Source organism: Montipora foliosa, unplaced genomic scaffold (genome assembly GCF_036669935.1).
Source record: "Montipora foliosa isolate CH-2021 unplaced genomic scaffold, ASM3666993v2 scaffold_451, whole genome shotgun sequence".
Classification (NCBI taxonomy): Eukaryota; Metazoa; Cnidaria; class Anthozoa; order Scleractinia; family Acroporidae; genus Montipora; species Montipora foliosa.
In genome coordinates, this window is record NW_027179758.1 from 81832 (window position 1) to 97500 (window position 15669).

Sequence of the window (15669 nt, forward strand, 5' to 3'; positions counted from 1 at the left end):
CCGAAGGGAAACTGACTGCGGGGAATCTCTAAAACGGGGAATCTCTAAAAGGAAAATTTATCAGAGATCTGATCAACTACAGATTCTTTACATGCAATATTGACTTCCTTAACAAGAGTTTCCGTAAGGTTCTGAACCGTACTGTGCAACTCATTCTCAATACCTTTCAAACGGACTTTCCTTTTTGTTTCTAAAATATGACAAAACGGTTTTAAAATTCCCTTAACTTATCACATCCGGAACGACTATTTCTTCTAGTATGTTTTTTTTTGCCCTTACTGGCAAACGCCAAAGCGGGAAACTTGAATTATCCGTGTTGACTTAACATCTGGCTGCCGGGTCAATATATCTTCAATGGTTTTCCCTCCATCTGGAAGAAGCCTTGGGAGAATTTGGTTTTCATATTTTTCGTTATCCACTTTACATCTGTTTCGTAATGGTTTCTTTTTTCTTGCCACAGTTATGTCAAAAACTGTATTACACAAGTCAGGGGACAAGTTGCAATAAAACTAACCGAAGACATTAGGAGGCATCTTAGGACTCTACATGATATATTGTCATCAATATTTAATGCTATTGATCACTCACGGTGTTTCCAGTTTTATCAAAATTCTTCGCGAAGTAGCTGTTAAAAATCGTATTTTGAAATAATTGGAAGCTACGAAAATATTGTTTAGTAGGCAATCGGTTTCCGGGAGAGTTAATCCACATCTCATGCAATAAGCGAAAACACTTAGTCCAAATGAATTCAATGCGCGATCGCAACAGAGGACGCTCAATGATACTTCGTTATCTGTATTGATGATTTTTGTTGGGGAGTTGCTTCAATAAAATGTTTTTTTTTCCTCTTTGCTGACGACCCCAATTTCTTCTTTAAGCATTGTGATCCAAACGCCTTAATTGCAGAATTGACTGAATATTGAGCTTGAAACTGTCTCGCACTCAGTCTGGTTTAGGTCTCTAATATTGAGAAAACCAAACTCAAACCAAGCTCATATTTAGGTCATGTAATTGAACTTGTCTTAAGTACAAAACTTCTAGCTAGGTATTGTTGTTGATCAGGTTATTATTCTGAAGACTCATGTAGACGTTCAGACATAGTTTGGTGTTCTTCTGGGTTGAAGAAATTTGCGTGTAGCTCAGACCCGGGGGGGGGGACTCCCATATGAAACAGACGGGGATGCTCGTCGTCTCGCTTAGGGGTGTAAATTTTGGATTTTGGTCTCGCTTAGGGTGTTCCGGGCAAAACGCCAATATTTTATGCCACCAAGGTCTCGTTTAGGGTTCTGCGAAGTAACACAGAATTCCGCGAAGAGAAACAGAAGTCAAATTTCCTTTTAAATTTTCTTTTTAGATAAAAGCATTCGATGATTATGCCTATTTATCATTAAAACTCATTGCGTGTCGTATTTTTGTGTTTTTAAACGGTCTCTTTTAGGGGTCAAAATTTGCTTAAGCCACGCCTAGATTGGTCTCCTTTAGGGGTTAAATTCAAAATTTCCGACGAGCATCCCCGTCTGTTTCATATGGGAGTCCCCCCCCCGGGAGCTCAGATAGTGACAAATGATTCAAAGAGCCAACTTTTCGACACTCGTGTGGAGTGTATTCATCAGGGGTAATCCATCGTTATCGCAAATGGTATAGGTGTCACATACTGAAACCAGTTTCTAAAGACGATAATTTCGAAATTAGAGATCTGGCAACATTATTTACTCTGCATTTACGCGCGGACATCACGTTAAGTGCCGGATGTGTCGCGGCATTGTGGGCGATGGATCGGGTGATTCTACAAAGTAAAGTCTAAGTCACTCTTGGCTTTGTAGCATGCGCTAATTTATTTCTCTTGATGTATTGTATGGTTCTCTACATACATATCTAACCTGCAAAAAGGACCGTTAAGTCCAAAACGTACACTCAAAGTAAACAACCTTTCAAGAGCAACCAAGGCGTAAATTAAGCCAGAATCCTTTGGGAGACGTTTCTAGGCTCCTTGTAATGTACGAAGACTGTCTAAAGAGATTTTTTTATCACCTAGCAGAATTTGATCCGTTCGGATATCTTAGCTCAAAATTGAAGTGTCCGAAAATTTTAAGGAAAGATGTCTTCATTTCAGAACTTGCTAGCTGAACATTACCTCCTAAGAAACTTCCAACCGAACCATTTGCTCATCCGAAACTGCTAGGTGACCTTTTTAAGTGCCAAAAATTGCAAAAATACCGCTTCCGAAAACGTAAGGGACTACTTTTCCCTGGTTTCGAATCTTTTAGATGATGGACTAGTAAAGAAACCTGTGGCTGTTTGGCAACGTAGAACCGAAATTCTTAGAACAGTTTGACTCTCCTGAACAAATAATTCACCGAAGATTATCGTTGGGTGCCCCTGCCCCCCCCCCCCCCCCCAGGGGGGGTGGGGGGGGGAGTGGACTCCCATATGGAACAGACGAGGATGCTCATTTAACCCCTAAAGGAGACCAGCTGGGCGTGGATCAAGCTTTTTGTGACCGCTAAAGGAGACCAATCTAGGCGTAGCTGAGGAAAATTTTGACCCCTAAACAAAACACCTTAAAAAGAAAATTTGACTTATGTTTCTCTTCGCGTAATTCTGTGTTTCTTCGCGGAACCCTAAACGAGACCTTGGCGGCTTAAAATATTGGCGCTTTGCCCGGAACATCCTAAGCGAGACCAAAATCCAAAATTTACACCCCTAAGCGAGACGACAAGCATCCGTCCCCCACCCCCCGGGCCCTGACCTTTGGATATCTCAAAATTTTGCCAGTCAAGTGTTAAGCAATCGCACTTTTAAAATCTGAATATAAGAAGGAAATTTTTTTTTTATCATAGTAGCACTTTAACACAGCGCCTTCATTATGATATTTTAGGTGCTTTTGTAAAAACGTGATCCTCGCCATTTCGAAAATTAGTGGTGACAGTTATTGTTTGTGAATGAGATGAATTATGCCTGAAGTTTGACTCCCTATATATTATCTATAGGAGAACTGACGCACATGATTATTATTGATAACGTTACCAGTGTTGTTTATTTATAGACCTTTTCATGGTTTCTGACGACATCTTGGTTGGTGGGCAAACGGGGCTTAAATTACATGAGTGTATGGGATTTTGGCCGAATTCAAACCTCTGTAGCTCCGCTGCAAAAAGGCAGATTTCAAATATTTTTAAGTATTTTTAGTCATCACTTAGTCATCAATGGAAAATAAGATCATTGCACAAAGCACAACGTCTGAAAATTGGATATTAGAAAGCTCCTCATGTCGCTTCAAATTTCGCGGGAATTTGCATAATTTTGCCTACAAGTGTTTATATGAAATTTACCAATTTCGTTTACGGTCATTATAGCCTGATTCTGGAAGTCATACTTCACGAAAATAATCTCAAGAGGAGTCCTTTTTGAGAGGTATTCTAGCTATCCACGATCGTCAGACCTTAAAGGAATTATAATGGTTCGAAGTCGGCAAAATTCCCATACACTCTTAATATGAAGAAAACCAAACTCATAGTTTTGAGACCTAGGCCGATAGATTTAGCTCACTATATTTCTCTTGTGATGGATGGCAATGTTGTTGAACAAGTTGAAAGTACAAAATTCCTAGGTGGTGTTGTTGTTGATCAGGTCATTAATTGGAAGACTCTTGTTAACTTTCAGACATAGTTTGATGCTACTCTTGAATGTAGCTCCAAAAGTTACAAATGATTCAAAGAGCCAAAGTTTCGACTCTTCGGTCTAGTGTTTTAATCAGGGGTGATCCAAAGGTATCGTAAAGGGAAAAGGGTGCAAACAGGTGTCACGTAAACTTTATTTCTAAAGACGAGAATTCGTCGGAATTAGACATCTGGGAGTATTGTTCACTTTGCATTTGCGGACGGACAACACATGAAAGTGTCGGATGTGTCGCGAAATTGTGAACGATGAATCGGGTGATTCAGCAAAGTCAGACACTACTTACAGCCTAATGGCCCGTTCACACCAAACCTTAACCATGTTTTGAGCATGTTTAGTCAAACACGGTTTCAAATTGTTTCTTTTTAAATCATGTATACTGAATTTTGTTGACTGCAAATTTAGCACAGATCATGAAGCACGTGTTGAAACCCAGGCACCTGAATCTCATGTAAAAGCCAGTCGTTTCCGTGACTGATTTTCATTTTGTAAAACCCAGTTTAATTAAACATGTCTTGTTGATGTGAATGGGGTATGAATCATTCTTGGCTTTGCATTATGCGCTAATTTATCTCCATCTCTCTTGTTGTATTGTATGGTTCTCTACATACGTATCTAACCTAAATAGGATGTATCTTGTTCAAGAGCGTGCTGTTAGGACAAACTCAGTGAAGACTGATTTCCAAAGCTTCTAGCAAACCACTCTTTTACCTTTTAAACGTTCTTGACATTTTTTGTGGTCTTAATGCTCTTCAAGTTGGATCTTTGATGTATAAATATTACAATAGATAGTTGCCAAGGTCATTTAAGAACACCTTTACAACAGGAACTTTAACTCACAATTAATTTACAAGATCTGCTAAGTCCTGATAAGAGAGAAGAAGGACAGCAAGTTAAGAAACTATTCTGGACTTCTAACACGTAAATGCTTGAGTCATGATAAAAACAAGCATTATTCAGAATTCATTTCTCTTTTTTTATTGTGAAAGACAAGCGCCTCATTTGTGCGTTTTAAATCTTCTGCAGTTTTTTATTGTATGCTGTTTAAATCCGAATGCACCTAAAGTATGTCTTTTAGAACTCCAGTCTAATTTTTATTGAGTTGGAAGCCTTGATTAAAAAGGCCGAGGGTTATGTTATGTTACGTGAGGACTTTTATTTTTTTTAAGTCCAGACCAAGGCACTATCAAAGATGGCCTTCTTAGTGTGTGGTGATGAGAGCGCGATGGTTAGAAAGTCCATTTCGCTGCACCTGTTTTGTTTCAATAGTACAACACAAAACCCAATTCCCACAATGCTTCTTTTCCCATTTAAAGGACCCACGGCCAATCCTTTATTGATTATTTTCTTTGCGTAGTTAAAGAGATGTTTTCTATCGAGGATTGAAATGTAGCTCCTTCGTGTTTTTGGTGCATTTGTAAAATTACGATATACTCGCTATTTTGCAAATTAGACTGACAGTGGTGTCAGTTTGTATTTGTCCACTATGCTGAAATTATGCATTCAGGTTGACTGGTTCTAATTTATGATCTACAAGGGAACAACGCGCATCATAACGTCATGATAATTTTCGTTTATTGATCTTGTGTCAGAGACCGTCAAAATGTTTATACATTTAACAAACTCGTTCATCCTCTTTTGTGGCTACTTTGTCATTTTTTTACCGCATTTGCAAGTTATCTGGGATATTTTTATATACAGACTCACCGACAATTTGGGATTGGTTAAAATTCATCAATCGCGTTAATCTTTGGTAGTAGATGGTCAAAAATTAAACAATCTGTTAAGTGTCAATGACTGCAGACCTCATACAAATGTGTTCTTGAAAATGAAGTTCATGAATTCTTTAATATTAAAATATAAACTGCGAAATAAATGCCCCTGAACTTAAAAAAAAATAACAAGCAGAAATCCCTAGCCCAAACAAAGGTCCTCAGTGCTTCGAATGTTGTAAAACTGAAAGCAGATTTCTTTTCCTTTTTAATCTCCCCTACTTCCGTGGTCTCAAGAAACTAGACTCGCCACAAGTCGACCTCACGATAATCACATGAGAAAATGTTTTAGCGAGCGAATCGTGGTTTTTCGTACGCGAAGTAAGACGAAGGACCCTTTTCGAAAGTCTAGAAAGAAAAAATTCGCTTGTCAAATTTGGTCTCTTTTCAGTTGATGATGTGCGGAAACAAATCAAGTGTTTAAAAGAAATGACCTCTCAAATTCACAAAAAGGGTAAATTTTGCAGATGGTCGAAATTAAACAATATTTTCAGTGACAAATTTTGCAGACAAATGCGCTCTTAAAAAATGAATCTCATGTTTATTATATGCCAAAGCCCACTCTGGGAAAATCCCAGCGCTATGATTGGATCTTTCTCAGTAGGGATCCAATCAGAGCCGTGTATTTTTGTTTGGAGGAGCAAATCCGGCAATTTCATAATTTGAAGCAACTTTAAATTAAAAAACCAAAAACTGCGAAAAAAAAATGCGAATATTGTCATTCTTCACAGCAAAACTACCAGAAAAAGCTAAAGATTGTTTTTTTTTTGCAATTTCAAAGGTGGATGAAAACGAACCTTTTTATTATCCTGAATATCTGGAAAACTTTTGATGCAGAAACTGAAACAGGCATCATCGAAAGCCAGGTGGCCATAGACGATTTTATCAGCCTACAGAAAAGTGCAAACACAAACAAAAAGACGGCTATACTGATATGAACACTTCTCTCCGCTGTGTGGAAGCTTATAGTATGAAAAATGAGAAAAATTGAAAGCTTCCTTGCGTCAGAGCTTGACCACCTTTTTTTCAAAGAAACAATGCATATATATAAACAACATACTAACCTCACTTTCTGGGGATTGTACTGGGGGGAAATATTGGCCTTCGGTCGTTTTTATACAGACCTCGATGCGCTGGGTCCGTACTATAAGAGGTTATTACGTTTGTTATTAACTCTAAGGTGTCAACGCATTGAATTAAAAGAAAAATAATAATAATAATAATAATGATAATGATAATAATAATAATAATAATAATAATGATGAGGATGATGATGATGATGATGATGATGATGAAAAAGAAAAACCCTTACCACAAACAAAAGAAGCCTTCTAATGCCCTGAATATTTTTAAACTATAAGATTTTTTCATTCCTGATCTCTCATACTTCCATGATAGCGATAATTACAGGAAATATGATATAAAAAATAAAAAAAAGAAAGCAAGAAACTTGACTTAATTGCCATGCTGCGCGTAACAAATACCTTTTTTTCGGTTGATGATGTGTGGGCAAAAAAATCCAGCGCTATAGCAAATGACTCCGGCGACCCTCGCAAGAAATATGGAGTTTCACTTAAGGTATTTGTATTACTTGGATTGTACAAAATAATTCAGATGTTATTTATTGGTACTATCCGGATGACGACATACAAACATACAAGTTGCAAATTAGTTAGGAATAGGCAAAAACCCACAAAACTACTCAAGGAATTCAAGGTTTCTAGTGCTTACAAAATAATTGAACAATTAGAGCCTCACTTAAAGACAAAGTCAAATTACTTGTTAGCATTTAACCCAGTTAGAACTTTGGCCAGTTCACGATTGGCAGTATCTTTCTATTAAAGCAAATAGAAGGTAAGTATTAATTTAAGTACTGTGTGCCACGTGTTGGTATTGTGCAGTCGAATCGGGTATCATGTAGTCTTTTTTGTCACGTGCTGATTTTCAGTTTTACTTTTGGTGCAATGCGTCGGTAGATTCATATGGTTGCCCCACTGTCGTGGAAAGGGGGAGGCGAGATGCATAAGTTTGGGGAAACTTCATTAACAATTTTTTTTTTATTTGCAGATAAAAACTCCGAAAATCGCGACTACGAGTGCGACTTTTGAGTTTCACTAACTGTTCTAGTATATTGGAAATCATTGACTATATTAGCGAAAGCAGACTACAGCGGTAACAGAAAGGAATTTAAAAAATACTTAATTGCGATAAGTTTCATGCCTGAAATGGAATGAAGATAGCATTATCGACGTTTATAGTATTGGCTATTATTTTAATTCTCATGACTTCGGGGTTTAATCAGCAAATTAAAGGATTAGTTGTTAATGAATTTTACCCAAAATGAATGCATGTCGACCCACCCTGGTATCTTTATCAAATTGCCAATGGGACAAATAATGCAGAGACTGTATTAACATGTCGGAAAATATTCCCTATGCCTGCCCGCAAGGAAGTAGAGAGCACAATAAAAAATAATAGGTCTCAAAAGAGCCCGACTGCCGAATATTTCTTACTGGTATTGCATGGTATTCCAGACTAAAAATAATAATAATAATGATAATAATAATAATAATAATATTAAGTATTTCTCTGTTTTAAAACTTCAAAAAAAAAAAATAATAATAATAATAATAATAATAATAATAATAACAAACTTTATTGAGCACTCTTTCATACAAACTTGAATCTTACATGTATCTGGTAAAAATAAATAATATAATAATAATAATGATAAAACTCAAATTAAATTAAAAAAATTAAATGCCGGCGGTGGCGACATTAATCCGGCAATCGTCAAGAGAGTCCTATATTCCGGAAAGGTACTCGGGACCCTCTTACGCACGCATGTACTGATCTTAAGAGTTCAAATGAGATGACAGTTCTGAGCCAATTAATGACGTTGTTATAGGGCTCACCGTCCTTCTGTACTAACTTGTCTGCTAAGTGCTTAAGAAATCGTTGGCACTCATTTCCCATCCCACCGTTCGTTCCGAAAACCAAGGGTGTAAAGGATCCCATCTCGACCTCAAGCACTCGTTGCTGATATTTCCGCTTTTTCTCCTCTTCTTGGTCTTTAAAGACTTCGGTTGTCGGCTTGCTCTGGTTACATTTGGAGTTAACATGCGTGACCCTGACGTCGAAAAATGCTGTAACTCCTCTAGACCAGAAATCTCCCGCCTTGATGTCTAAACGTGCCTCTGAGCTGGTAACTGCGCTTCTAAGATGCATCCGTTCGTTGTCAAGAGGTAAGAGGCGTGGCTCCGCCTCCACATTCTTACAAACTTTGGTGATGAATGATGTCAGTAGGTTTCGTACACCATCATGCCTTTGTGCCACAAACCCTCCTTTTTTACAAGAGAGGGCGTGGCCAACATTGAATCTATCCCCACAAACGCACTGGGCTGGTAGGTCGGTGAGAGGCAAGTTGTAACGTAGCCGCAGAGAGTCTCTGAATTCTTGCTTGTTAAGAGCTAGACCTTGATCTTTGAGGGGGATCGCGTTAAGCCAAGAGCTGGCCCCTTTGTCTCTTGCTTGATTGGCCAATCGAAGAAGATCAGGGGAGAGGGTGGTCAATCGACTCCATTTTTGCCTTTTCCCTTTCGGCCTTTAGCGCCTGGTGACGTTTTCAGCTCCTCTACGGAATTTTCGCCTGTTATCATGATGGTACTCTGAGTTGTTATGGAGTCTACATGTGCGGCTGTGATTGATGCTGATGCGGTAAACTGTTGTGGTGCTTCCGATCTCAGATCCGGCACGCCTAGTCCCCCTTGGGCCGTTGTCAAGGTAGCGAGTTGGCGCACTTCGTCGGGAAGGGGCTCTGTCTGGCCAAAGAATGTTGGAAGTAGTAGATCGTCGATTACCTCCTGGACTGGGTCGATATAGTCCTCAAATGACTCAATTGTGCGAAGAAAATAAGTAAACTTGGACTTGAACCCCTTCGTAAAAGCGATATACGCTGCGTGGGGCTGATTCTTAGCAATTTCTGATAGTGTTTCAAGTTCCCCTTTCCATGCACGCACTTTCTCCTTACAATACATATCCTTGTATTCTTGTGATCCAATGACCGCTCCTAGATGACGTTGACCCTCAATAGTGATATTAACTTCATCACCGAATACTCTCGCTGCTTCTGCGGCAGCTTCCTCTGACTTTACTATAAGCCAACTCTTTGACCCATTCACAAGGTAACCGAACTTCTCTCCTTCCTGACTCAACAGCTTGTACCAATCGTAAAGCGATGTGATTACTCCACCGCCTGCCGAATCATCCGCGAGCCATGCTTGTTTAACCCCCCGGGCAGTGTGCTCTCAAATAATAAATCATCATTGATGTATTAACCGAGTACCAAGCCATAGCAAGGGGGTCGCCCTGTGTGTCCCCTCCTGTGAGAGTATTTCACCTCCCCCACAGATGAAAAGTCTAGATGGGCTTCTGTAGGTGTTTATTATATAAAGCGCCATTTCCTTGCATAAATCTGAATGTTGTGCAAAGCTACAGATCTGTTCATTTGGTTAAATGCATTACTTGCATCGATCAACAGTACTCCATCTGACCCCTCCTCATCAAAAACCTGGCTCATGGCGTGTATCGCGGCCTCTGCCCCTGCGCTGTGGCCTGCACAAACTTGTAGGGGCCCCGCAGCATCCTTGATATCCTCTTTAAGGAACACGGACACAGTTTTACCTATTATCCGTCTCAAAACCTCTCCGACACCGATTGGACGAATTCCCGGATCTTTGTCGAGCGGTATAAGCCTGCATGATGTATATGCCTCCAACAAAGACGGGTGGTACGACTTTGTGGAGTAGTTGTCTTGTAAATATGGCTAGCTCTTCCCTTAACATTTTCCCTTCGTTCTTAAAATCTTTGAGCATAAGATCCGTTTGTAAATTTCGGAATCCATTCCTGATGGTCCCGCGGAGCCTTTGGTTCTACTGGCTGACTTAAAAATCATTTCCTCATCTATGAGGTCAAACACACCTGGTGGGATAGAGTTGATCGGGCCATGTAACAGGCTCTCCTCTGCAATCTCAGCGGCTTCTGGATGTTTGTCTTTTAGCCCTTGCAGGACTGCAGGTGATAGATCGAGCAAACCTGATGAACTCTCATTCTCCAAGAGTTTTAAAGCTGCTGACAGTTTTCCTTGCATAACAAGCTTTGCGAAAACCTTAGAAAGATCTTCCACTGTTCTTGCCTTCTTCGAACTCTTAAACTTTCTCTGGATAAATCTCACTTCGCTGAGCAACTGGCTAAGATCTCCTTGCCTCCAGAGTGTTAAACGGCGCTTTAATGCTGCGCTATGCTCTTTACTTTTAGAAGTTGCGGAAGGCTTTTGCAGGATCAGGGTTGGAAGTACCATGAAGGCCTTTAAAGCGATTGAGTTCAGGTCGGAATTGACATTGAGTTGCCTGATCCAAAAAGCCAGTTCTTCGACGAAACTCTTCCCGGCTCGGCCAGACGGTAGATTAAAGATGTTTCTCCTGTAGTGGACAATTTCATCATAGATAGCATTTATTGAATTGCAGAAGCTTTCGTGGCTGATATCGCCCCATTTTTGTTCTTAATTTCAGAGGGAAACACCTCGTAGTCGGGCAGGTTTGGCTTTATTTTGTTTTGATCTGGTAATTCGCTGGATGGTCCCGTGGGGGTTGTTGGTTGCAATCGCGTGACTGATCGATTAGTAGGCTATGCAAATTCGATTGCGCTGAATTAGCATTTTCAACTTGGCGAAGACTTTGATTCTTTGTGAGCCATCTTGAATATTATTTCCTTCGAGTACCAACTCTCTCTTGGCCGGCTCGCTCTCAGACCTGCTGCAGCCATCGGTTGAATCGTTGCATCTAAAAGTATTATTGGCGCTTGCTTTATCAAGTCTAGCGGCTTGCGTTGTTAAATTGTGGCTTTTAAAACCAAGGTGTGCGTAGCCTTTCGCCTCCCATAACTCAGTCATTACTTCAATGTAACCTTTCTTTCTTCCACCACTATTAAGAGGCGCATGGTTCGACGAAACCAGACTCTGTGCAGTTTTTTTACATTCGAGGAGGTCCTCATTCATTTGGTCTGTCCATTTCCTTCGAGCCATCATATTTTTTGGGGAGCTATTCCTTACACGTCCACCATGTCCACGTCCACCACGTCATTCCCGTCATAATAATAATAATAATAATGATGATGATGATGATGATGATGATGATGACGATGATGATGATGGTGATGATGATGATGATCATAATAATAATAATAATAATAATAATAATAATAATAATAATAATGATAATAATAATAATCAGTTTAGCTTATCGAGTGTTTGTTACCCTTTATCTACTGCATTAATAAAAAAAAAAAATGGTTCCAAATGTTAGTTTATTTGGGAAAAGAACAAAAATAAAATGAGTCTTGTTTTCCGCCAGAGAGTTTTCAACTGTAACCTAAACTGCAATTGTTTATTTAAACGTAGGAGACTGTATTGATTGGGATCTTGGAATGGAAAACGGTTTAATCCCAAATGAAAGGATAACAGCCTCCAGTGCCTTCTGGGCTGATCCGGTCAGTTTTAGTAGATTGAATGACGTAAGAGGATCATGGTGTACTAAGTATGAGGATAATAACAAGTATCTGCAGATTGACCTACAGTCGCTTCATGTAATCTGTGCTGTGTCCACTCAAGGGTATCGTGGTGGTGGGTCGTGGGTGAAGAAGTACACCTTACAGTCATCTATAGACAGTAAAACATGGACAGATTACAAAGAAAATGGACGTGTTAAGGTGAGTTACAAAGTTGTCGATATACCAAAGCATAAAAGTTTGAACCGGTGGACATTTAGTTTATAATCAATGATTACATCATGTCAGTACAAGATGGAATAGTAAATTAAAAGTACTTCTTGCACTGAATAACGTCATGCAGATTATAACGAAAGTGCGATTACTTTTTTGCTTTTGTTGCTCTTCAGCGTAATTGGTTTTGAGGTAGAACACAGTTAAAAGGTTTTTCCTCCACAAAAACTACTTAAATTTTAGACAAAGTTAATGGATCGGCGCAGGCCAAAACCAACATTGTGTTCATGCTGAAGGAAGTGAACTTTGTTAAACGTTTTCCTCCAAAGAAGGCTTCAGCGAGAATACATTTAACCAGCAGTGAAAGACAATTCACTGCCTCCATTTGTCTTGTTGTTTGTAATTACACTCAATGGATAACAAACGACAACCTGAGTCTTCAGTAGAGTCTTTTTTACAGATGTGTTCACCTTTCTTGTTTAATGCCGGAATTTCTAGCGATTGAGTGGTAACGAATAAGCCTGAAATTGAATATTTCTGCGTTACAAGAGCGAGAGGGACTGGCTTGTAGAAGGTGTAAGTGAGGGATCATAGGTAGTGACTTAAGTGTATCTAAGCTAGGTATAGCACGTGATTAGTCATTCGAGGCCGACACCTATTACCCACGATTATCGAGATTTTGGACGTATAGTTAAGCTTCATTTTTGTTTCAATTGTACACATTTATTTGTTGCGCAATTCTTAGTTTGCACTCACGTGATTAGACGGCCATGTTGGTGCACAAAACAAAAGCAAAATGCCGCTCGCGTTTTGTATAATAACTGGAAGGTATGTTTAGTCGTTTTGTTATAGGTCTGAATTTTAATATTAACAGTATGCAATATTTTTATGACGCATAAGTGGTAAGAAAAAGAAAAAAATATTTGACCTGATGTTCTCATATCACAAGCAAGTGATAACTTTTATTCCTTCTTTGCTATTCATTGGCATACTTTACACTTAAGGTGGCTCAAACCAGTTTCAACACTTGAAAGATACTTCTACAAGACTTTATCACTTAACAGCAATGTTATGGTACCATATCAAACACCAATTATTACTGAAAAAGATTCGGTCATTTTTGTGACGTAAAAAGTTTCCGTGGCAACAGCTACTCATATCTCAAAAACGAACTCGGTGACCCCCATTTTTTATTTCTGAAATGTAATCAGCATGCCAGAATGAAACTTTCTGCATTCACAAAAGAGCTCCGTGATTTCAGTCATTTTATTCCTAACTGGGGCTCTTATTTGTTCAAAGAACTCTTCGAGCGGATGTCTAAAGCCATCGTCAAGTGATGGAAATGTATTTGGGTATGAGATATACATACTTATATGGCAATTTTCAAGAGATTTCTGGCTTCCAACATCTTCAACCTGGCTATTATTTCGATATTATTGACCCAATGCAAAAATGGCCGCCAACAAATTATTCTTTTGTCTTTGTGTTAATTAGCCTAAGTAGCCTCGTTCACACGCGTAAAATTGAATGAATTGGGGCTGAATTTCGTTGTTACAGAGCTATTGTGTTCACGGCCTTGGCATGCAAACATTTTCTCCATTGTTTGCTCCAACACATCTTCGTTTATAATGGACCACTGAACATTAAACTAAGGCGACAAAGGAGACCATATGCCTTCTATGCTAATAGGCCATTTCCGAGTTCATGTCTACCTCCTCTTCAAAGCGAGTCTAAGTGCGAAGGTTTTGTGATGGTAATTAGTTCTACTTTACATAAGAATGACTACTAATTTTCATAACAAAAAATTCGCACTTAGCCTCGCTTTGAAGAGGAGCCAGGCAAGAACTCGCAAATCGCCTATTCAGTGGCGACTTTTCATATTGTATTGGACGTTGGTGATTTGGTATTTTAACGTAATCCGGGCCCCACAGGAAATGCTCACATAACCTCCATTGTTTCATCGCGAATTGAGAGCCGCTCTCATCCGTTCAGGAAGCCAGCACGTGACACACTTATAAGTGTTGAGCGTAATGCCATCTTTGGTAACCTGGACAACAGGGCCTTTCAGTTATGTAGTTTGAATGCAAGATCATTAAGGAACGAATCATCGGCTTTTGTGGACCTGGTATGTGATGTGAGGGCTGAGTTGTTTACGATATGCGAGTCCTGGCTCAATGATCTTGATTCTGCGATTTTAAGTGAGCTCACTCTATTCCAGTTATTCGTAGGGGTGGCGGGACTTCGCTGTTATATCGGGACGGTCTTGATGTAAACAAAGTGTTTTCAGCCGAGCGGTCTTCGTTTGAAGTGTCGGAATGGCTTGTGGAGTTTGGAACTGTTCGTCTGTTCGAGCTGTCATCGTGTATAGACCAACATACTCTGCGGATCATCCCGTGAGTACGAGTGTTTTCTTTCATGAATTCTTGGACTATCTCGAGTCATTTATGTGTAATTAGTTACTGTTAATATGTGGGGACTTTATTACACACATGGACTTTCCGTCAGATGCTGAGACCATCCGGCTCAAGGACCTGTTGAACTCTATGGGTCTGGTCCAGCATGTTGAACGACCCACTCACATACATGGCCACACCTTGGACTTAATTATCACACGGCAGGCCGATGATATTGTGGATGGTGAGCCCCTTCGGAGAGATATTTCTCTGACCATGCTACCGTGATATGTAAGCTAAGCGTGATGAAGCCTGTGCCAAGAATTAAGCATGCTGAATACAGGAAACTCAAATTAATTGACATAACCAAGTTGAGAAAAGCTAGTCGTAACTCCCAGCTACATCAAGACCCGCCTGATGATTTGAACATGCTGCTCGACTGTTATAATACGACTTTTAAATCGCTATTAGACGAACACGCGCCGGTTTGTTCTCGTTATGTCATCACTCGATCCAGGCCCCCATTGTTTAATGATAACATAATTCAGGCTCGAAGGGACAGGAGGAAGGCCGAGAGAAGATGGAGGAAAACTAGACTCCCATCAGATCTTGTAGTATTCAAAGTTAAGCGGAATTATGTTGTACATCTGATGAAGGAAGCTAGGTGTACTCATTACAGGCCATTTATTGACAAGAACAGTTCGGACCAATAAAAGCTGTTCCGGGCTAGTAAGAGTCTATTAAATCTGCAAGAGGACAAGTCTCTTCCACCTCATACTAACGCCTCTGTTCTCGCAAATGAGATTGGTGAATACTTCATCCATAAAGTAGTTGCTATAAGATCAAAGTTAGCCGGTGACGCGGTCCCTCATGCGGTTTCTACTGAGTGTGCGCCTCACGGTTCATCGAGTACTGATGACGATGTCACGCTATATGAGTTTCAATCTCTCTGTGAGGAGGCCTTAAGGGCCCACTGACGGATTTTTCGCGCGTTGCTAGGGAAGAGAAATGTTACTTCCGGTGACTGACGTCATCTTATAGTGAGCTGA

The 15669-nt window shown here is 39.8% G+C and overlaps 2 pseudogenes; one reads left to right on the forward strand and one right to left on the reverse strand.

The window, feature by feature from the left end:
• Nucleotides 1-8243: 8243 nt before the first annotated feature.
• LOC137989288 (uncharacterized) lies at nt 8244-9803 on the reverse strand (annotated as a pseudogene).
• Nucleotides 9804-14716: 4913 nt separating this feature from the next.
• LOC137989289 (uncharacterized) lies at nt 14717-15333 on the forward strand (annotated as a pseudogene).
• Nucleotides 15334-15669: the final 336 nt, after the last annotated feature.